Source organism: Eschrichtius robustus, chromosome 15, assembly GCF_028021215.1.
Source record: "Eschrichtius robustus isolate mEscRob2 chromosome 15, mEscRob2.pri, whole genome shotgun sequence".
NCBI classification, from domain to species: domain Eukaryota; kingdom Metazoa; phylum Chordata; class Mammalia; order Artiodactyla; family Eschrichtiidae; genus Eschrichtius; species Eschrichtius robustus.
Genome location: NC_090838.1, coordinates 65,924,606 through 65,949,149, shown reverse-complemented (window position 1 = coordinate 65,949,149; position 24,544 = coordinate 65,924,606).

The window sequence follows — 24,544 nt, the reverse complement described above, 5'->3', positions numbered from 1 at the left end:
CAAGCTCACTAGCGTAAAGGCACTACATGGACTACGTTTTCATGGGCAATGCTGCATGCCTAATCTTGTGCATGCAATACATGGACCTTACTATGAGCCTGCCTGGCAGAGTCGTGTTTCCTTTAGTATTGGCGCCTTTGGGATGCCTCATGCAAGGAACTGCAAGCACCCTAGTGCTCACAGGAAAGCGACTTTTTCCTAACAGGGGCATTCCAGCACGTATGACTGACAGCAGCACTGTATTTCTGGCATCTTTGAGACTGCAGCTATCCTTCTTTACAGCTGGGAAGTGCAGCTATTCGCAAAGATACCGAATCCGAAAGTTGAACCCTGCCCAAGTACCTTTAGTTTTTAGAAAGCAAAAAGAGACTGAAGGACCACTCTGGCAGCTACCCGGATTAATTTTGAACCAGGGAGTTGTGCAATGTGTGAATGGCCTACGCGACTGAAGTCTTTAGGGAGGTTACGGGTCCTCGCACCTTCGCTAAGTGTACTAGAGTTCAGGGGAAAGTATACATTTTCAAGACTGCATGGAATGTCTAGTCTGCGCGTGGCCTAGAAAAAGGTCAGGTAATTAAGTGTACCCAGAAAGGACACCAAGAATAGAGTGTTTTCAATGCAGCTAACACTCTGCACTGAGAGCCACTGGCATTACACCAAAGACCAACTAGAGCTGTGTTCCGGAAGTCTCTTGAATGCTTTGGCCAAATAGCTATCTGGAGAAGAAAGCAGAAGTTTAACTTTCACTTTGCTTTCAAAGTGGTGGTCCGGAGGCCTTAGAGAGCCTAATGCTGTGCAGTCGCCAAGAAGATTGATCCTGTACGAAGTGTTCTTCTATGGGACACGGTGAGGACGCAGTGGCCTTAGGAAAAGTATACTAGAGTTCCTCACTACCTGCCCAAAAGTAAATGGAAATCCTTTGCACTCCTCAATTTGTGGATGGAATATCTGAAGGATACTTTGGACCTTGTGGGGAGATCTCGCTTTTCCTTTGGCAATGAGGACTCTGGGATGCCTCCTGCAGTGTGCAGGACACATTCTGTTTCTCTAGGAACTCTCTCTTTTCTCCAAAAAGGCATTCCTGAAGTGAAGACAACATAGGCAGCAACACTGTTCCGCAGGAAACATTGACGCTTCCAGTATCCTGCTCTCCAGTGGGGAAAACAGTGCTTCTTTCACTAGGTCACCAATATCAAAGTGGCACACAGCATATTACGTGTAGTTTCTGACAAAGGCAAAGACTCTCAAGCAACACCCTGCCCTTCCCAGTTAAAACTTCATACCAAGGCAATTCTGCATGGTGTGAGTAGCGTGACGAACTTACTGCCTTGGGATAGACCGCGCCGTCTGTACACCTTAACAAAGGCTAGAGGGTGTTTCAGGGGAATACTGTGCCTTTGTCCGGCTGCTTCGGAAGTCAACTGTCTGCTTGGCATAGAAAAACAGCAAGTAAGGGTTCACATTCTCAACCCTACGGAGAGTGTTTCTTCATTGCAGCCTAGGTTCAGTGCTGGGAACCCCTGGCCGTACACCATAAAGACCTGCTGGAGCTGTGTTCGGGTGGCCTTTAGAAAGCTCGGACATCTAGCTATCCAACGAAGAAAGCAGTGTGTCGCCCTTCTCTCCGTATTAAGAGATATGATCCGGAGGCCCAAGGTCCCTGAATGTTGTGAATTCGCCCAGGAAGAGACATTCGGGATGCAGTGTTCTTCCATGGGAGGTGCTGAGGACACAGGAGTCCTAAGAGTCCTGACAAGCTCAAGAGCGTGAAGGCACTACATGGACTATGTTTTCAGGGCAATGCTGCATGTCTAATCTTGTGCATCCAATACATGGACCTTACTATGAGCCTGCCTGGCAGAGTCGTGTTCCCTTTAGTATTGGCGCCTTTCGGATGCCTCATGCAAGGAACTGCAAGCACCCTAGTGCTCACAGGAAAGCGCCCTTTTCCTAAAAGGGGCATTCCAGCACGTATGACTGACAGCAGCACTGTATTTCCTGCATCTCTGAGGCTGCAGCTGTCCTTCTATACAGCTGGAACGTGCAACTATTCGCATAGATTCCGAATCCGAAAGTTGAACCCTGCCCAAGTACTTTTAGTTTTCAGAAAGCAAAAAGAGACTGAAGGACCACTCTGGCACCTTCCTGGATTAAGTTTGAACCAGGGAGTTGTGCAATGTGTGAATGCTCTACGCGACTTAAGAGTTTAGGGAGGTTACGGGTCCTCGCAACTTCAGTAAGGGTACTAGAGTTCAGGGGAAAGTATACATTTTCAAGACTACATGTAAGGTCTCCTCTGTGCGTGGCCTAGAGGAAGGTCAGGTAAGTAAGTGTACCCAGAACGGACACCAAGAAGAGAGTGTTTTCTTTGCAGCTCACACTCTGCACTGAGAGCCCCTGGCATTACACCAAACACCTGCTAGAGCTGTGTTCCGGAGGTCTCTTGTATGCTTTGGCCATCTAGCTATCTGGAGAAGAAAGCAGAAGTTGAACTTTCACTCTCCTTTCAAAGTGGAGATCCGGAGGCCTTAGAGAGCCTACTGCTGTGCAGTCGCCAAGAAGATTGATCCTGTACGAAGTGTTCTTCTATGGGACACGGTGAGGACGCAGTGGCCTTAGGAAAAGTACACTAGAGTTCCTGCACTACCTGCCCAAAAGTAAATGGAAATCCTCTGCACTCCTCAATTTGTGGATGGAATACCTGAAGTATACTTTGAAACTTGTGGGGAGATCTCGCTTTCCCTTTGGCAATGAGGGCTCTGGGATGCGTCCTGCACTGTGCAGAACACATTCTGTTTCTCTAGGAACTCTCTCTTTTCTCCACAAAGGCATTCCTGAAGTGAAGACAACACAGGCAGCAACACTGTTCCGAAGGAAACTTTGACGCTTCCAGTATCCTGCTCTCCAGTGGGGAAAACAGTGCTTCTCTCACTAGGTCACCAATATCAAAGTTGCACACTGCATATTACGTGTAGTTTCAGACAAAGGCAAAGACTCTCAAGCAACACCCTGCCCTTCCCAGTTAAATCTTCATACCAAGGCAATTCTGCATGGTGTGAGTAGCGTGACGAACTTACTGCCTTGGGATAGACCTCGCCGTCTGTACACCTTATCAAAGGCTAGAGGGTGTTTTAGGGGAATACTGTGACTTTGTCAGGCTGTTTCGGAAGTGAACTGTCTGCTTGGCATAGAAAGACAGCAAGTAAGGGTTCACATTCTCAACCCTACGGAGAGTGTTTCTTCATTGCAGCCCAGGTTCAGTGCTGGGAACCACTGGCCGTACACCTAAAAGACCTGCTGGAGCTGTGTTCGGGTGGCCTTTAGAAAGCTCGGACATCTAGCTATCCAACGAAGGAAGCAGTGTGTCGCCCTTCTCTCCGTATTAAGAGATATGATCCGGAGGCCCAAGGTCCCTGAATGTTGTGAAGTCGCCCAGGAAGAGACATTCGGCATGCAGGGTTCTTCCACGGGAGGTGCTGAGGATGCAGGAGTCCCAGGAGTCCTGACAAGCTCACTAGCGTAAAGGCACTACATGGACTACGTTTTCATGGGCAATGCTGCATGCCTAATCTTGTGCATCCAATACATGGACCTTACTATGAGCCTGCCTGGCAGAGTCGTGTTTCCTTTAGTATTGGCGCCTTTGGGATGCCTCATGCAAGGAACTGCAAGCACCCTAGTGCTCACAGGAAAGCGACTTTTTCCTAACAGGGGCATTCCAGCACGTATGACTGACAGCAGCACTGTATTTCTGGCATCTTTGAGACTGCAGCTATCCTTCTTTACAGCTGGGAAGTGCAGCTATTCGCAAAGATACCGAATCCGAAAGTTGAACCCTGCCCAAGTACCTTTAGTTTTTAGAAAGCAAAAAGAGACTGAAGGACCACTCTGGCAGCTACCCGGATTAATTTTGAACCAGGGAGTTGTGCAATGTGTGAATGGCCTACGCGACTGAAGTCTTTAGGGAGGTTACGGGTCCTCGCACCTTCGCTAAGTGTACTAGAGTTCAGGGGAAAGTATACATTTTCAAGACTGCATGGAATGTCTAGTCTGTGCGTGGCCTAGAAAAAGGTCAGGTAATTAAGTGTACCCAGAAAGGACACCAAGAATAGAGTGTTTTCAATGCAGCTAACACTCTGCACTGAGAGCCACTGGCATTACACCAAAGACCAACTAGAGCTGTGTTCCGGAAGTCTCTTGAATGCTTTGGCCAAATAGCTATCTGGAGAAGAAAGCAGAAGTTTAACTTTCGCTTTGCTTTCAAAGTGGTGGTCCGGAGGCCTTAGAGAGCCTAATGCTGTGCAGTCGCCAAGAAGATTGATCCTGTACGAAGTGTTCTTCTATGGGACACGGTGAGGACGCAGTGGCCTTAGGAAAAGTATACTAGAGTTCCTCACTACCTGCCCAAAAGTAAATGGAAATCCTTTGCACTCCTCAATTTGTGGATGGAATATCTGAAGGATACTTTGGACCTTGTGGGGAGATCTCGCTTTTCCTTTGGCAATGAGGACTCTGGGATGCCTCCTGCAGTGTGCAGGACACATTCTGTTTCTCTAGGAACTCTCTCTTTTCTCCAAAAAGGCATTCCTGAAGTGAAGACAACATAGGCAGCAACACTGTTCCGCAGGAAACATTGACGCTTCCAGTATCCTGCTCTCCAGTGGGGAAAACAGTGCTTCTTTCACTAGGTCACCAATATCAAAGTGGCACACAGCATATTACGTGTAGTTTCTGACAAAGGCAAAGACTCTCAAGCAACACCCTGCCCTTCCCAGTTAAAACTTCATACCAAGGCAATTCTGCATGGTGTGAGTAGCGTGACGAACTTACTGCCTTGGGATAGACCGCGCCGTCTGTACACCTTAACAAAGGCTAGAGGGTGTTTCAGGGGAATACTGTGCCTTTGTCCGGCTGCTTCGGAAGTCAACTGTCTGCTTGGCATAGAAAAACAGCAAGTAAGGGTTCACATTCTCAACCCTACGGAGAGTGTTTCTTCATTGCAGCCTAGGTTCAGTGCTGGGAACCCCTGGCCGTACACCATAAAGACCTGCTGGAGCTGTGTTCGGGTGGCCTTTAGAAAGCTCGGACATCTAGCTATCCAACGAAGAAAGCAGTGTGTCGCCCTTCTCTCCGTATTAAGAGATATGATCCGGAGGCCCAAGGTCCCTGAATGTTGTGAATTCGCCCAGGAAGAGACATTCGGGATGCAGTGTTCTTCCATGGGAGGTGCTGAGGACACAGGAGTCCTAAGAGTCCTGACAAGCTCAAGAGCGTGAAGGCACTACATGGACTATGTTTTCAGGGCAATGCTGCATGTCTAATCTTGTGCATCCAATACATGGACCTTACTATGAGCCTGCCTGGCAGAGTCGTGTTCCCTTTAGTATTGGCGCCTTTCGGATGCCTCATGCAAGGAACTGCAAGCACCCTAGTGCTCACCGGAAAGCGCCCTTTTCCTAAAAGGGGCATTCCAGCACGTATGACTGACAGCAGCACTGTATTTCCTGCATCTCTGAGGCTGCAGCTGTCCTTCTATACAGCTGGAACGTGCAACTATTCGCATAGATTCCGAATCCGAAAGTTGAACCCTGCCCAAGTACTTTTAGTTTTCAGAAAGCAAAAAGAGACTGAAGGACCACTCTGGCACCTTCCTGGATTAAGTTTGAACCAGGGAGTTGTGCAATGTGTGAATGCTCTACGCGACTTAAGAGTTTAGGGAGGTTACGGGTCCTCGCAACTTCAGTAAGGGTACTAGAGTTCAGGGGAAAGTATACATTTTCAAGACTACATGTAAGGTCTCCTCTGTGCGTGGCCTAGAGGAAGGTCAGGTAAGTAAGTGTACCCAGAACGGACACCAAGAAGAGAGTGTTTTCTTTGCAGCTCACACTCTGCACTGAGAGCCCCTGGCATTACACCAAACACCTGCTAGAGCTGTGTTCCGGAGGTCTCTTGTATGCTTTGGCCATCTAGCTATCTGGAGAAGAAAGCAGAAGTTGAACTTTCACTCTCCTTTCAAAGTGGAGATCCGGAGGCCTTAGAGAGCCTACTGCTGTGCAGTCGCCAAGAAGATTGATCCTGTACGAAGTGTTCTTCTATGGGACACGGTGAGGACGCAGTGGCCTTAGGAAAAGTACACTAGAGTTCCTGCACTACCTGCCCAAAAGTAAATGGAAATCCTCTGCACTCCTCAATTTGTGGATGGAATACCTGAAGTATACTTTGAAACTTGTGGGGAGATCTCGCTTTCCCTTTGGCAATGAGGGCTCTGGGATGCGTCCTGCACTGTGCAGAACACATTCTGTTTCTCTAGGAACTCTCTCTTTTCTCCACAAAGGCATTCCTGAAGTGAAGACAACACAGGCAGCAACACTGTTCCGAAGGAAACTTTGACGCTTCCAGTATCCTGCTCTCCAGTGGGGAAAACAGTGCTTCTCTCACTAGGTCACCAATATCAAAGTTGCACACTGCATATTACGTGTAGTTTCAGACAAAGGCAAAGACTCTCAAGCAACACCCTGCCCTTCCCAGTTAAATCTTCATACCAAGGCAATTCTGCATGGTGTGAGTAGCGTGACGAACTTACTGCCTTGGGATAGACCTCGCCGTCTGTACACCTTATCAAAGGCTAGAGGGTGTTTTAGGGGAATACTGTGACTTTGTCAGGCTGTTTCGGAAGTGAACTGTCTGCTTGGCATAGAAAGACAGCAAGTAAGGGTTCACATTCTCAACCCTACGGAGAGTGTTTCTTCATTGCAGCCCAGGTTCAGTGCTGGGAACCACTGGCCGTACACCTAAAAGACCTGCTGGAGCTGTGTTCGGGTGGCCTTTAGAAAGCTCGGACATCTAGCTATCCAACGAAGGAAGCAGTGTGTCGCCCTTCTCTCCGTATTAAGAGATATGATCCGGAGGCCCAAGGTCCCTGAATGTTGTGAAGTCGCCCAGGAAGAGACATTCGGCATGCAGGGTTCTTCCACGGGAGGTGCTGAGGATGCAGGAGTCCCAGGAGTCCTGACAAGCTCACTAGCGTAAAGGCACTACATGGACTACGTTTTCATGGGCAATGCTGCATGCCTAATCTTGTGCATCCAATACATGGACCTTACTATGAGCCTGCCTGGCAGAGTCGTGTTTCCTTTAGTATTGGCGCCTTTGGGATGCCTCATGCAAGGAACTGCAAGCACCCTAGTGCTCACAGGAAAGCGACTTTTTCCTAACAGGGGCATTCCAGCACGTATGACTGACAGCAGCACTGTATTTCTGGCATCTTTGAGACTGCAGCTATCCTTCTTTACAGCTGGGAAGTGCAGCTATTCGCAAAGATACCGAATCCGAAAGTTGAACCCTGCCCAAGTACCTTTAGTTTTTAGAAAGCAAAAAGAGACTGAAGGACCACTCTGGCAGCTACCCGGATTAATTTTGAACCAGGGAGTTGTGCAATGTGTGAATGGCCTACGCGACTGAAGTCTTTAGGGAGGTTACGGGTCCTCGCACCTTCGCTAAGTGTACTAGAGTTCAGGGGAAAGTATACATTTTCAAGACTGCATGGAATGTCTAGTCTGCGCGTGGCCTAGAAAAAGGTCAGGTAATTAAGTGTACCCAGAAAGGACACCAAGAATAGAGTGTTTTCAATGCAGCTAACACTCTGCACTGAGAGCCACTGGCATTACACCAAAGACCAACTAGAGCTGTGTTCCGGAAGTCTCTTGAATGCTTTGGCCAAATAGCTATCTGGAGAAGAAAGCAGAAGTTTAACTTTCGCTTTGCTTTCAAAGTGGTGGTCCGGAGGCCTTAGAGAGCCTAATGCTGTGCAGTCGCCAAGAAGATTGATCCTGTACGAAGTGTTCTTCTATGGGACACGGTGAGGACGCAGTGGCCTTAGGAAAAGTATACTAGAGTTCCTCACTACCTGCCCAAAAGTAAATGGAAATCCTTTGCACTCCTCAATTTGTGGATGGAATATCTGAAGGATACTTTGGACCTTGTGGGGAGATCTCGCTTTTCCTTTGGCAATGAGGACTCTGGGATGCCTCCTGCAGTGTGCAGGACACATTCTGTTTCTCTAGGAACTCTCTCTTTTCTCCAAAAAGGCATTCCTGAAGTGAAGACAACATAGGCAGCAACACTGTTCCGCAGGAAACATTGACGCTTCCAGTATCCTGCTCTCCAGTGGGGAAAACAGTGCTTCTTTCACTAGGTCACCAATATCAAAGTGGCACACAGCATATTACGTGTAGTTTCTGACAAAGGCAAAGACTCTCAAGCAACACCCTGCCCTTCCCAGTTAAAACTTCATACCAAGGCAATTCTGCATGGTGTGAGTAGCGTGACGAACTTACTGCCTTGGGATAGACCGCGCCGTCTGTACACCTTAACAAAGGCTAGAGGGTGTTTCAGGGGAATACTGTGCCTTTGTCCGGCTGCTTCGGAAGTCAACTGTCTGCTTGGCATAGAAAAACAGCAAGTAAGGGTTCACATTCTCAACCCTACGGAGAGTGTTTCTTCATTGCAGCCTAGGTTCAGTGCTGGGAACCCCTGGCCGTACACCATAAAGACCTGCTGGAGCTGTGTTCGGGTGGCCTTTAGAAAGCTCGGACATCTAGCTATCCAACGAAGAAAGCAGTGTGTCGCCCTTCTCTCCGTATTAAGAGATATGATCCGGAGGCCCAAGGTCCCTGAATGTTGTGAATTCGCCCAGGAAGAGACATTCGGGATGCAGTGTTCTTCCATGGGAGGTGCTGAGGACACAGGAGTCCTAAGAGTCCTGACAAGCTCAAGAGCGTGAAGGCACTACATGGACTATGTTTTCAGGGCAATGCTGCATGTCTAATCTTGTGCATCCAATACATGGACCTTACTATGAGCCTGCCTGGCAGAGTCGTGTTCCCTTTAGTATTGGCGCCTTTCGGATGCCTCATGCAAGGAACTGCAAGCACCCTAGTGCTCACAGGAAAGCGCCCTTTTCCTAAAAGGGGCATTCCAGCACGTATGACTGACAGCAGCACTGTATTTCCTGCATCTCTGAGGCTGCAGCTGTCCTTCTATACAGCTGGAACGTGCAACTATTCGCATAGATTCCGAATCCGAAAGTTGAACCCTGCCCAAGTACTTTTAGTTTTCAGAAAGCAAAAAGAGACTGAAGGACCACTCTGGCACCTTCCTGGATTAAGTTTGAACCAGGGAGTTGTGCAATGTGTGAATGCTCTACGCGACTTAAGAGTTTAGGGAGGTTACGGGTCCTCGCAACTTCAGTAAGGGTACTAGAGTTCAGGGGAAAGTATACATTTTCAAGACTACATGTAAGGTCTCCTCTGTGCGTGGCCTAGAGGAAGGTCAGGTAAGTAAGTGTACCCAGAACGGACACCAAGAAGAGAGTGTTTTCTTTGCAGCTCACACTCTGCACTGAGAGCCCCTGGCATTACACCAAACACCTGCTAGAGCTGTGTTCCGGAGGTCTCTTGTATGCTTTGGCCATCTAGCTATCTGGAGAAGAAAGCAGAAGTTGAACTTTCACTCTCCTTTCAAAGTGGAGATCCGGAGGCCTTAGAGAGCCTACTGCTGTGCAGTCGCCAAGAAGATTGATCCTGTACGAAGTGTTCTTCTATGGGACACGGTGAGGACGCAGTGGCCTTAGGAAAAGTACACTAGAGTTCCTGCACTACCTGCCCAAAAGTAAATGGAAATCCTCTGCACTCCTCAATTTGTGGATGGAATACCTGAAGTATACTTTGAAACTTGTGGGGAGATCTCGCTTTCCCTTTGGCAATGAGGGCTCTGGGATGCGTCCTGCACTGTGCAGAACACATTCTGTTTCTCTAGGAACTCTCTCTTTTCTCCACAAAGGCATTCCTGAAGTGAAGACAACACAGGCAGCAACACTGTTCCGAAGGAAACTTTGACGCTTCCAGTATCCTGCTCTCCAGTGGGGAAAACAGTGCTTCTCTCACTAGGTCACCAATATCAAAGTTGCACACTGCATATTACGTGTAGTTTCAGACAAAGGCAAAGACTCTCAAGCAACACCCTGCCCTTCCCAGTTAAATCTTCATACCAAGGCAATTCTGCATGGTGTGAGTAGCGTGACGAACTTACTGCCTTGGGATAGACCTCGCCGTCTGTACACCTTATCAAAGGCTAGAGGGTGTTTTAGGGGAATACTGTGACTTTGTCAGGCTGTTTCGGAAGTGAACTGTCTGCTTGGCATAGAAAGACAGCAAGTAAGGGTTCACATTCTCAACCCTACGGAGAGTGTTTCTTCATTGCAGCCCAGGTTCAGTGCTGGGAACCACTGGCCGTACACCTAAAAGACCTGCTGGAGCTGTGTTCGGGTGGCCTTTAGAAAGCTCGGACATCTAGCTATCCAACGAAGGAAGCAGTGTGTCGCCCTTCTCTCCGTATTAAGAGATATGATCCGGAGGCCCAAGGTCCCTGAATGTTGTGAAGTCGCCCAGGAAGAGACATTCGGCATGCAGGGTTCTTCCACGGGAGGTGCTGAGGATGCAGGAGTCCCAGGAGTCCTGACAAGCTCACTAGCGTAAAGGCACTACATGGACTACGTTTTCATGGGCAATGCTGCATGCCTAATCTTGTGCATGCAATACATGGACCTTACTATGAGCCTGCCTGGCAGAGTCGTGTTTCCTTTAGTATTGGCGCCTTTGGGATGCCTCATGCAAGGAACTGCAAGCACCCTAGTGCTCACAGGAAAGCGACTTTTTCCTAACAGGGGCATTCCAGCACGTATGACTGACAGCAGCACTGTATTTCTGGCATCTTTGAGACTGCAGCTATCCTTCTTTACAGCTGGGAAGTGCAGCTATTCGCAAAGATACCGAATCCGAAAGTTGAACCCTGCCCAAGTACCTTTAGTTTTTAGAAAGCAAAAAGAGACTGAAGGACCACTCTGGCAGCTACCCGGATTAATTTTGAACCAGGGAGTTGTGCAATGTGTGAATGGCCTACGCGACTGAAGTCTTTAGGGAGGTTACGGGTCCTCGCACCTTCGCTAAGTGTACTAGAGTTCAGGGGAAAGTATACATTTTCAAGACTGCATGGAATGTCTAGTCTGCGCGTGGCCTAGAAAAAGGTCAGGTAATTAAGTGTACCCAGAAAGGACACCAAGAATAGAGTGTTTTCAATGCAGCTAACACTCTGCACTGAGAGCCACTGGCATTACACCAAAGACCAACTAGAGCTGTGTTCCGGAAGTCTCTTGAATGCTTTGGCCAAATAGCTATCTGGAGAAGAAAGCAGAAGTTTAACTTTCGCTTTGCTTTCAAAGTGGTGGTCCGGAGGCCTTAGAGAGCCTAATGCTGTGCAGTCGCCAAGAAGATTGATCCTGTACGAAGTGTTCTTCTATGGGACACGGTGAGGACGCAGTGGCCTTAGGAAAAGTATACTAGAGTTCCTCACTACCTGCCCAAAAGTAAATGGAAATCCTTTGCACTCCTCAATTTGTGGATGGAATATCTGAAGGATACTTTGGACCTTGTGGGGAGATCTCGCTTTTCCTTTGGCAATGAGGACTCTGGGATGCCTCCTGCAGTGTGCAGGACACATTCTGTTTCTCTAGGAACTCTCTCTTTTCTCCAAAAAGGCATTCCTGAAGTGAAGACAACATAGGCAGCAACACTGTTCCGCAGGAAACATTGACGCTTCCAGTATCCTGCTCTCCAGTGGGGAAAACAGTGCTTCTTTCACTAGGTCACCAATATCAAAGTGGCACACAGCATATTACGTGTAGTTTCTGACAAAGGCAAAGACTCTCAAGCAACACCCTGCCCTTCCCAGTTAAAACTTCATACCAAGGCAATTCTGCATGGTGTGAGTAGCGTGACGAACTTACTGCCTTGGGATAGACCGCGCCGTCTGTACACCTTAACAAAGGCTAGAGGGTGTTTCAGGGGAATACTGTGCCTTTGTCCGGCTGCTTCGGAAGTCAACTGTCTGCTTGGCATAGAAAAACAGCAAGTAAGGGTTCACATTCTCAACCCTACGGAGAGTGTTTCTTCATTGCAGCCTAGGTTCAGTGCTGGGAACCCCTGGCCGTACACCATAAAGACCTGCTGGAGCTGTGTTCGGGTGGCCTTTAGAAAGCTCGGACATCTAGCTATCCAACGAAGAAAGCAGTGTGTCGCCCTTCTCTCCGTATTAAGAGATATGATCCGGAGGCCCAAGGTCCCTGAATGTTGTGAATTCGCCCAGGAAGAGACATTCGGGATGCAGTGTTCTTCCATGGGAGGTGCTGAGGACACAGGAGTCCTAAGAGTCCTGACAAGCTCAAGAGCGTGAAGGCACTACATGGACTATGTTTTCAGGGCAATGCTGCATGTCTAATCTTGTGCATCCAATACATGGACCTTACTATGAGCCTGCCTGGCAGAGTCGTGTTCCCTTTAGTATTGGCGCCTTTCGGATGCCTCATGCAAGGAACTGCAAGCACCCTAGTGCTCACAGGAAAGCGCCCTTTTCCTAAAAGGGGCATTCCAGCACGTATGACTGACAGCAGCACTGTATTTCCTGCATCTCTGAGGCTGCAGCTGTCCTTCTATACAGCTGGAACGTGCAACTATTCGCATAGATTCCGAATCCGAAAGTTGAACCCTGCCCAAGTACTTTTAGTTTTCAGAAAGCAAAAAGAGACTGAAGGACCACTCTGGCACCTTCCTGGATTAAGTTTGAACCAGGGAGTTGTGCAATGTGTGAATGCTCTACGCGACTTAAGAGTTTAGGGAGGTTACGGGTCCTCGCAACTTCAGTAAGGGTACTAGAGTTCAGGGGAAAGTATACATTTTCAAGACTACATGTAAGGTCTCCTCTGTGCGTGGCCTAGAGGAAGGTCAGGTAAGTAAGTGTACCCAGAACGGACACCAAGAAGAGAGTGTTTTCTTTGCAGCTCACACTCTGCACTGAGAGCCCCTGGCATTACACCAAACACCTGCTAGAGCTGTGTTCCGGAGGTCTCTTGTATGCTTTGGCCATCTAGCTATCTGGAGAAGAAAGCAGAAGTTGAACTTTCACTCTCCTTTCAAAGTGGAGATCCGGAGGCCTTAGAGAGCCTACTGCTGTGCAGTCGCCAAGAAGATTGATCCTGTACGAAGTGTTCTTCTATGGGACACGGTGAGGACGCAGTGGCCTTAGGAAAAGTACACTAGAGTTCCTGCACTACCTGCCCAAAAGTAAATGGAAATCCTCTGCACTCCTCAATTTGTGGATGGAATACCTGAAGTATACTTTGAAACTTGTGGGGAGATCTCGCTTTCCCTTTGGCAATGAGGGCTCTGGGATGCGTCCTGCACTGTGCAGAACACATTCTGTTTCTCTAGGAACTCTCTCTTTTCTCCACAAAGGCATTCCTGAAGTGAAGACAACACAGGCAGCAACACTGTTCCGAAGGAAACTTTGACGCTTCCAGTATCCTGCTCTCCAGTGGGGAAAACAGTGCTTCTCTCACTAGGTCACCAATATCAAAGTTGCACACTGCATATTACGTGTAGTTTCAGACAAAGGCAAAGACTCTCAAGCAACACCCTGCCCTTCCCAGTTAAATCTTCATACCAAGGCAATTCTGCATGGTGTGAGTAGCGTGACGAACTTACTGCCTTGGGATAGACCTCGCCGTCTGTACACCTTATCAAAGGCTAGAGGGTGTTTTAGGGGAATACTGTGACTTTGTCAGGCTGTTTCGGAAGTGAACTGTCTGCTTGGCATAGAAAGACAGCAAGTAAGGGTTCACATTCTCAACCCTACGGAGAGTGTTTCTTCATTGCAGCCCAGGTTCAGTGCTGGGAACCACTGGCCGTACACCTAAAAGACCTGCTGGAGCTGTGTTCGGGTGGCCTTTAGAAAGCTCGGACATCTAGCTATCCAACGAAGGAAGCAGTGTGTCGCCCTTCTCTCCGTATTAAGAGATATGATCCGGAGGCCCAAGGTCCCTGAATGTTGTGAAGTCGCCCAGGAAGAGACATTCGGCATGCAGGGTTCTTCCACGGGAGGTGCTGAGGATGCAGGAGTCCCAGGAGTCCTGACAAGCTCACTAGCGTAAAGGCACTACATGGACTACGTTTTCATGGGCAATGCTGCATGCCTAATCTTGTGCATCCAATACATGGACCTTACTATGAGCCTGCCTGGCAGAGTCGTGTTTCCTTTAGTATTGGCGCCTTTGGGATGCCTCATGCAAGGAACTGCAAGCACCCTAGTGCTCACAGGAAAGCGACTTTTTCCTAACAGGGGCATTCCAGCACGTATGACTGACAGCAGCACTGTATTTCTGGCATCTTTGAGACTGCAGCTATCCTTCTTTACAGCTGGGAAGTGCAGCTATTCGCAAAGATACCGAATCCGAAAGTTGAACCCTGCCCAAGTACCTTTAGTTTTTAGAAAGCAAAAAGAGACTGAAGGACCACTCTGGCAGCTACCCGGATTAATTTTGAACCAGGGAGTTGTGCAATGTGTGAATGGCCTACGCGACTGAAGTCTTTAGGGAGGTTACGGGTCCTCGCACCTTCGCTAAGTGTACTAGAGTTCAGGGGAAAGTATACATTTTCAAGACTGCATGGAATGTCTAGTCTGTGCGTGGCCTAGAAAAAGGTCAGGTAATTAAGTGTACCCAGAAAGGACACCAAGAATAGAGTGTTTTCAATGCAGCTAACACTCTGCACTGAGAGCCACTGGCATTACACCAAAGACCAACTAGAGCTGTGTTCCGGAAGTCTCTTGAATGCTTTGGCCAAATAGCTATCTGGAGAAGAAAGCAGAAGTTTAACTTTCGCTTTGCTTTCAAAGTGGTGGTCCGGAGGCCTTAGAGAGCCTAATGCTGTGCAGTCGCCAAGAAGATTGATCCTGTACGAAGTGTTCTTCTATGGGACACGGTGAGGACGCAGTGGCCTTAGGAAAAGTATACTAGAGTTCCTCACTACCTGCCCAAAAGTAAATGGAAATCCTTTGCACTCCTCAATTTGTGGATGGAATATCTGAAGGATACTTTGGACCTTGTGGGGAGATCTCGCTTTTCCTTTGGCAATGAGGACTCTGGGATGCCTCCTGCAGTGTGCAGGACACATTCTGTTTCTCTAGGAACTCTCTCTTTTCTCCAAAAAGGCATTCCTGAAGTGAAGACAACATAGGCAGCAACACTGTTCCGCAGGAAACATTGACGCTTCCAGTATCCTGCTCTCCAGTGGGGAAAACAGTGCTTCTTTCACTAGGTCACCAATATCAAAGTGGCACACAGCATATTACGTGTAGTTTCTGACAAAGGCAAAGACTCTCAAGCAACACCCTGCCCTTCCCAGTTAAAACTTCATACCAAGGCAATTCTGCATGGTGTGAGTAGCGTGACGAACTTACTGCCTTGGGATAGACCGCGCCGTCTGTACACCTTAACAAAGGCTAGAGGGTGTTTCAGGGGAATACTGTGCCTTTGTCCGGCTGCTTCGGAAGTCAACTGTCTGCTTGGCATAGAAAAACAGCAAGTAAGGGTTCACATTCTCAACCCTACGGAGAGTGTTTCTTCATTGCAGCCTAGGTTCAGTGCTGGGAACCCCTGGCCGTACACCATAAAGACCTGCTGGAGCTGTGTTCGGGTGGCCTTTAGAAAGCTCGGACATCTAGCTATCCAACGAAGAAAGCAGTGTGTCGCCCTTCTCTCCGTATTAAGAGATATGATCCGGAGGCCCAAGGTCCCTGAATGTTGTGAATTCGTCCAGGAAGAGACATTCGGGATGCAGTGTTCTTCCATGGGAGGTGCTGAGGACACAGGAGTCCTAAGAGTCCTGACAAGCTCAAGAGCGTGAAGGCACTACATGGACTATGTTTTCAGGGCAATGCTGCATGTCTAATCTTGTGCATCCAATACATGGACCTTACTATGAGCCTGCCTGGCAGAGTCGTGTTCCCTTTAGTATTGGCGCCTTTCGGATGCCTCATGCAAGGAACTGCAAGCACCCTAGTGCTCACAGGAAAGCGCCCTTTTCCTAAAAGGGGCATTCCAGCACGTATGACTGACAGCAGCACTGTATTTCCTGCATCTCTGAGGCTGCAGCTGTCCTTCTATACAGCTGGAACGTGCAACTATTCGCATAGATTCCGAATCCGAAAGTTGAACCCTGCCCAAGTACTTTTAGTTTTCAGAAAGCAAAAAGAGACTGAAGGACCACTCTGGCACCTTCCTGGATTAAGTTTGAACCAGGGAGTTGTGCAATGTGTGAATGCTCTACGCGACTTAAGAGTTTAGGGAGGTTACGGGTCCTCGCAACTTCAGTAAGGGTACTAGAGTTCAGGGGAAAGTATACATTTTCAAGACTACATGTAAGGTCTCCTCTGTGCGTGGCCTAGAGGAAGGTCAGGTAAGTAAGTGTACCCAGAACGGACACCAAGAAGAGAGTGTTTTCTTTGCAGCTCACACTCTGCACTGAGAGCCCCTGGCATTACACCAAACACCTGCTAGAGCTGTGTTCCGGAGGTCTCTTGTATGCTTTGGCCATCTAGCTATCTGGAGAAGAAAGCAGAAGTTGAACTTTCACTCTCCTTTCAAAGTGGAGATCCGGAGGCCTTAGAGAGCCTACTGCTGTGCAGTCGCCAAGAAGATTGATCCTGTACGAAGTGTTCTTCTATGGGACACGGTGAGGACGCAGTGGCCTTAGGAAAAGTACACTAGAGTTCCTGCACTACCTGCCCAAAAGTAAATGGAAATCCTCTGCACTCCTCAATTTGTGGATGGCATATCTGAAGGATACTTTGAACCTTGTGGGGAGCTCTCGCTTTCCCTTTGGCAATGAGGGCTCTGGGATGCCTCCTGCAGTGCGCAGGACACATTCTGTTTCTCTAGGAACTCTCTCTTTTCTCCACAAAGGCATTCCTGAAGGGAAGACAACACAGGCAGCAATACTGTTCCGCAGGAAACTTTGACGCTTCCAGTATCCTGCTCTGCAGTGGTGAAAACAGTGCTTCTCTCACTAGGTCACCAATATCAAAGTTGCACACTGCATATTACGTATAGTTTCTGACAAAGGCAAAGACTCTCAAGCAACACCCTGCCCTTCCCAGTTAAAACTTCATACCAAGGCAATTCTGCATGGTGTGAGTAGCGTGACGAACTTACTGCCTTATGATAGACCTCGCCGTCTGTACACCTTATCAAAGGGTAGTGGGTGTTTCAGGGCAATACAGTGCCTTTGTCAGGCTGCTTCAGAAGTCAACTGTCTGCTTGGCATAGAAAGACAGCAAGTAAGGGTTCACATTCTCAACCCTACGGAGAGTGATTCTTCATTGCAGCCCAGGTTCAGTGCTGGGAACCACTGGCCGTACACCTAAAAGACCTGCTGGAGCTGTGTTCGACTGGCCTTTAGAAAGCTCGGACATCTAGCTATCCAACGAAGAAAGCAGTGCGTCGCCCTTCTCTCCACATTAAGAGATATGATCCGGAGGCCCAAGGTCCCTGAATGTTGTGAAGTCGCCCAGGAAGAGACATTCTGGATGCCGTGTTCTTCCACGGGAGGTGCTGAGGATGCAGGAGTCCTAGGAGTCCTGACAAGCTCACTAGCGTGAAGGCACTACATGGACTACGTTTTCATGGGCAATGGTGCATGTCTAATCTTGTGCATGCAATACATGAACCTTACTATGAGCCTGCCTGGCAGAGTCGTTTTCCCTTTAGTACTGGCGCCTTTGGAATGCCTCAGGCAAGGAACTGCAAGCACCCTAGTGCTCACAGACAAGCCCCCTTTTCCTAACATGGGGATTCCAGCACGTATGAGTGACAGCAGCACTGTATTTCCGGTATCTCTGAGGCTACAGTTCTCCTTCTTTACAGCTGGGAAGTGCAACTATTCACAAAGATTCCGAATCAGAAAGTTGAACCCTGCCCAAGTACTTTTAGTTTTCAGAAAGCAAAAAGAGACTGAAGGACCACTCTGGCACCTTTCCGGATTAATTTTGAACAAGGGAGTTGTGCAAAGTCTGAACGGTCTACGGGACTTAAGACTTTAGGGAGGTTACGGGTCCTCGCACCTTCGCCAAGTGTATTAGAGTTCAGGGGAAAGTATACATTTTCAAGACTACATGTAATGTCTAGTCTGCGTGTGGCCTAGAGAAAGTTCAGGTAAGTAAGTGTACCCAGAATGGACACCAAGAATAGAGTGTTTTCATTGCAGCTCACACTCTGCTCTGAGAGCCACTGGCATTACACCTAACACCTGCTAGAGCTGTGTTCTGGAGGTCTCTTGAATGCTTTGGCCATCTAGCTATCTGGAGAAGAAAGCAGAAGTTTAACTTCCACTCTCCTTTCAAAGTGGAGATCCGGAGGCCTTAGAGAGCCTAATGCTGTGCAGTCGCCAAGAAGATTGATCCTGTACGAAGTGTGCTTCTATGGGTCACGGTGAGGATGCAGTGGCCTTAGGAAAAGTATACTAGAGTTCCTGCACTACCTGCCCAAAAATAAATGGAGATCCTCTGCACTCCTCAATTCGTGGATGGCATATCTGAAAGATACTTTGAAACTTGTGGGGAGATCTCGCTTTCTCTTTGGCAAAGAGGGCTCCGGGATGCCTCCTGCAGTGCGCAGGACACATTCTGTTTCTCTAGGAACTCTCTCTTTTCTCCACAAAGGCATTCCTGAAGTGAAGACAACACAGGCAGCAACACTGTTCCGAAGGAAACTTTGACGCTTCCAGTATCCTGCTCTCCAGTGGGGAAAACAGTGGTTCTCTCACTAGGTCACCAATATCAAAGTTGCACACTGCATATTACGTGTAGTTTCTGACACAGGCAAAGACTGTCAAGCAACACCCTGCCCTTCCCAGTTAAAAATTCATACCAAAGCAATTCTGCATGGTGTGAGTAGCGTGACGAACTTACTGCCTTGGGATAGACCTCGCCGTCTGTACACCTTATCAAAGGCTAGAGGGTGTTTCAGGGGAATACTGTGACTTTGTCAGGCTGCTTCGGAAGTCAACTGTCTGCTTGGCATAGAAAGACAGCAAGTAAGGGTTCACATTCTCAACCCTACGGAGTGTGTTTCTTCATTGCAGCCCAGGTTCAGTGCTGGGAACCACTGGCCGTACACCTAAAAGACCTGCTGGAGCTGTGTTCGGGTGGCCTTTAGAAAGCTCGGACATCTAGCTATCCAACGAAGAAAGCAGTGTGTCGCCCTTCTCTCCGTATTAAGAGATATGATCCGGAGGCCCAAGGTCCCTGAATGTTGTGAAGTCGCCCAGGAAGAGACATTCGGGATGCAGTGTTCTTCCAAGGGAGGTGCTGAGGAAGCAGGAGTCCTAGGAATCCTGACAAGCTCACTAGCATGAAGGCACTACATGGACTACGTTTTCATGGACAATGCTGCATGTCTAATCTTGTGCATCCAATACATGGACCTTACTATGAGCCTGCCTGGCAGAGTCGTGTTCCCTTTAGTACTGGCGCCTTTGGGATGCCTCATGCAAGGAACTGCAAGCACCCTAGTGCTCACAGGCAAGCGCCCTTTTCCTAACATGGGGATTCCAGCACGTATGACTGACAGCAGCACTGTGTTTCCGGCATCTGTGAGGCTGCAGCTGTCCTTCTTTACAGCTGGGAAGTGCAACTATTCACAAAGATTCCGAATCTGAAAGTTGAACCCTGCCCAAGTACTTTTAGTTTTCAGAAAGCAAAAAGAGACTGAAGGACCACTCTGGCACCTTCCCGTATTAATTTTGAACAAGGGAGTTGTGCAAAGTCTGAACGGTCTACGGGACTTAAGACTTTAGGGAGGTTACGGGTCCTCGCAACTTCGCCAAGTGTATTAGAGTTCAGGGGAAAGTATACATTTTCAAGACTACATGTAATGTCTAGTCTGCGTGTGGCCTAGAGAAAGTTCAGGTAAGTAAGTGTACCCAGAATGGACACCAAGAATAGAGTGTTTTCATTGCAGCTCACACTCTGCTCTGAGAGCCACTGGCATTACACCTAACACCTGCTAGAGCTGTGTTCTGGAGGTCTCTTGAATCCTTTGGCCATCTAGCTATCTGGAGAAGAAAGCAGAAGTTTAACTTCCACTCTCCTTTCAAAGTGGAGATCCGGAGGCCTTAGAGAGCCTAATGCTGTGCAGTCGCCAAGAAGATTGATCCTGTACGAAGTGTGCTTCTATGGGTCACGGTGAGGATGCAGTGGCCTTAGGAAAAGTATACTAGAGTTCCTGCACTACCTGCCCAAAAATAAATGGAGATCCTCTGCACTCCTCAATTCGTGGATGGCATATCTGAAAGATACTTTGAAACTTGTGGGGAGATCTCGCTTTCTCTTTGGCAAAGAGGGCTCCGGGATGCCTCCTGCAGTGCGCAGGACACATTCTGTTTCTCTAGGAACTCTCTCTTTTCTCCACAAAGGCATTCCTGAAGTGAAGACAACACAGGCAGCAACACTGTTCCGAAGGAAACTTTGACGCTTCCAGTATCCTGCTCTCCAGTGGGGAAAACAGTGGTTCTCTCACTAGGTCACCAATATCAAAGTTGCACACTGCATATTACGTGTAGTTTCTGACACAGGCAAAGACTGTCAAGCAACACCCTGCCCTTCCCAGTTAAAAATTCATACCAAAGCAATTCTGCATGGTGTGAGTAGCGTGACGAACTTACTGCCTTGGGATAGACCTCGCCGTCTGTACACCTTATCAAAGGCTAGAGGGTGTTTCAGGGGAATACTGTGACTTTGTCAGGCTGCTTCGGAAGTCAACTGTCTGCTTGGCATAGAAAGACAGCAAGTAAGGGTTCACATTCTCAACCCTACGGAGTGTGTTTCTTCATTGCAGCCCAGGTTCAGTGCTGGGAACCACTGGCCGTACACCTAAAAGACCTGCTGGAGCTGTGTTCGGGTGGCCTTTAGAAAGCTCGGACATCTAGCTATCCAACGAAGAAAGCAGTGTGTCGCCCTTCTCTCCGTATTAAGAGATATGATCCGGAGGCCCAAGGTCCCTGAATGTTGTGAAGTCGCCCAGGAAGAGACATTCGGGATGCAGTGTTCTTCCAAGGGAGGTGCTGAGGAAGCAGGAGTCCTAGGAATCCTGACAAGCTCACTAGCATGAAGGCACTACATGGACTACGTTTTCATGGACAATGCTGCATGTCTAATCTTGTGCATCCAATACATGGACCTTACTATGAGCCTGCCTGGCAGAGTCGTGTTCCCTTTAGTACTGGCGCCTTTGGGATGCCTCATGCAAGGAACTGCAAGCACCCTAGTGCTCACAGGCAAGCGCCCTTTTCCTAACATGGGGATTCCAGCACGTATGACTGACAGCAGCACTGTGTTTCCGGCATCTGTGAGGCTGCAGCTGTCCTTCTTTACAGCTGGGAAGTGCAACTATTCACAAAGATTCCGAATCTGAAAGTTGAACCCTGCCCAAGTACTTTTAGTTTTCAGAAAGCAAAAAGAGACTGAAGGACCACTCTGGCACCTTCCCGGATTAATTTTGAACAAGGGAGTTGTGCAAAGTCTGAACGGTCTACGGGACTTAAGACTTTAGGGAGGTTACGGGTCCTCGCAACTTCGCCAAGTGTATTAGAGTTCAGGGGAAAGTATACATTTTCAAGACTACATGTAATGTCTAGTCTGCGTGTGGCCTAGAGAAAGGTCAGGTAAGTAAGTGTACCCAGAATGGACACCAAGAATAGAGTGTTTTCATTGCAGCTCACACTCTGCTCTGAGAGCCACTGGCATTACACCTAACACCTGCTAGAGCTGTGTTCTGGAGGTCTCTTGAATGCTTTGGCCATCTAGCTATCTGGAGAAGAAAGCAGAAGTTTAACTTCCACTCTCCTTTCAAAGTGGAGATCCGGAGGCCTTAGAGAGCCTAATGCTGTGCAGTCGCCAAGAAGATTGATCCTGTACGAAGTGTGCTTCTATGGGTCACGGTGAGGATGCAGTGGCCTTAGGAAAAGTATACTAGAGTTCCTGCACTACCTGCCCAAAAATAAATGGAGATCCTCTGCACTCCTCAATTCGTGGATGGCATATCTGAAAGATACTTTGAAACTTGTGGGGAGATCTCGCTTTCTCTTTGGCAAAGAGGGCTCCGGGATGCCTCCTGCAGTGCGCAGGACACATTCTGTTTCTCTAGGAACTCTCTCTTTTCTCCACAAAGGCATTCCTGAAGTGAAGACAACACAGGCAGCAACACTGTTCCGAAGGAAACTTTGACGCTTCCAGTATCCTGCTCTCCAGTGGGGAAAACAGTGGTTCTCTCACTAGGTCACCAATATCAAAGTTGCACACTGCATATTACGTGTAGTTTCTGACACAGGCAAAGACTGTCAAGCAACACCCTGCCCTTCCCAGTTAAAAATTCATACCAAAGCAATTCTGCATGGTGTGAGTAGCGTGACGAACTTACTGCCTTGGGATAGACCTCGCCGTCTGTACACCTTATCAAAGGCTAGAGGGTGTTTCAGGGGAATACTGTGACTTTGTCAGGCTGCTTCGGAAGTCAACTGTCTGCTTGGCATAGAAAGACAGCAAGTAAGGGTTCACATTCTCAACCCTACGGAGTGTGTTTCTTCATTGCAGCCCAGGTTCAGTGCTGGGAACCACTGGCCGTACACCTAAAAGACCTGCTGGAGCTGTGTTCGGGTGGCCTTTAGAAAGCTCGGACATCTAGCTATCCAACGAAGAAAGCAGTGTGTCGCCCTTCTCTCCGTATTAAGAGATATGATCCGGAGGCCCAAGGTCCCTGAATGTTGTGAAGTCGCCCAGGAAGAGACATTCGGGATGCAGTGTTCTTCCAAGGGAGGTGCTGAGGAAGCAGGAGTCCTAGGAATCCTGACAAGCTCACTAGCATGAAGGCACTACATGGACTACGTTTTCATGGACAATGCTGCATGTCTAATCTTGTGCATCCAATACATGGACCTTACTATGAGCCTGCCTGGCAGAGTCGTGTTCCCTTTAGTACTGGCGCCTTTGGGATGCCTCATGCAAGGAACTGCAAGCACCCTAGTGCTCACAGGCAAGCGCCCTTTTCCTAACATGGGGATTCCAGCACGTATGACTGACAGCAGCACTGTGTTTTCGGCATCTGTGAGGCTGCAGCTGTCCTTCTTTACAGCTGGGAAGTGCAACTATTCACAAAGATTCCGAATCTGAAAGTTGAACCCTGCCCAAGTACTTTTAGTTTTCAGAAAGCAAAAAGAGACTGAAGGACCACTCTGGCACCTTCCCGGATTAATTTTGAACAAGGGAGTTGTGCAAAGTCTGAACGGTCTACGGGACTTAAGACTTTAGGGAGGTTACGGGTCCTCGCAACTTCGCCAAGTGTATTAGAGTTCAGGGGAAAGTATACATTTTCAAGACTACATGTAATGTCTAGTCTGCGTGTGGCCTAGAGAAAGGTCAGGTAAGTAAGTGTACCCAGAATGGACACCAAGAATAGAGTGTTTTCATTGCAGCTCACACTCTGCTCTGAGAGCCACTGGCATTACACCTAACACCTGCTAGAGCTGTGTTCTGGAGGTCTCTTGAATGCTTTGGCCATCTAGCTATCTGGAGAAGAAAGCAGAAGTTTAACTTCCACTCTCCTTTCAAAGTGGAGATCCGGAGGCCTTAGAGAGCCTAATGCTGTGCAGTCGCCAAGAAGATTGATCCTGTACGAAGTGTGCTTCTATGGGTCACGGTGAGGATGCAGTGGCCTTAGGAAAAGTATACTAGAGTTCCTGCACTACCTGCCCAAAAATAAATGGAGATCCTCTGCACTCCTCAATTCGTGGATGGCATATCTGAAAGATACTTTGAAACTTGTGGGGAGATCTCGCTTTCTCTTTGGCAAAGAGGGCTCCGGGATGCCTCCTGCAGTGCGCAGGACACATTCTGTTTCTCTAGGAACTCTCTCTTTTCTCCACAAAGGCATTCCTGAAGTGAAGACAACACAGGCAGCAACACTGTTCCGAAGGAAACTTTGACGCTTCCAGTATCCTGCTCTCCAGTGGGGAAAACAGTGGTTCTCTCACTAGGTCACCAATATCAAAGTTGCACACTGCATATTACGTGTAGTTTCTGACACAGGCAAAGACTGTCAAGCAACACCCTGCCCTTCCCAGTTAAAAATTCATACCAAAGCAATTCTGCATGGTGTGAGTAGCGTGACGAACTTACTGCCTTGGGATAGACCTCGCCGTCTGTACACCTTATCAAAGGCTAGAGGGTGTTTCAGGGGAATACTGTGACTTTGTCAGGCTGCTTCGGAAGTCAACTGTCTGCTTGGCATAGAAAGACAGCAAGTAAGGGTTCACATTCTCAACCCTACGGAGTGTGTTTCTTCATTGCAGCCCAGGTTCAGTGCTGGGAACCACTGGCCGTACACCTAAAAGACCTGCTGGAGCTGTGTTCGGGTGGCCTTTAGAAAGCTCGGACATCTAGCTATCCAACGAAGAAAGCAGTGTGTCGCCCTTCTCTCCGTATTAAGAGATATGATCCGGAGGCCCAAGGTCCCTGAATGTTGTGAAGTCGCCCAGGAAGAGACATTCGGGATGCAGTGTTCTTCCAAGGGAGGTGCTGAGGAAGCAGGAGTCCTAGGAATCCT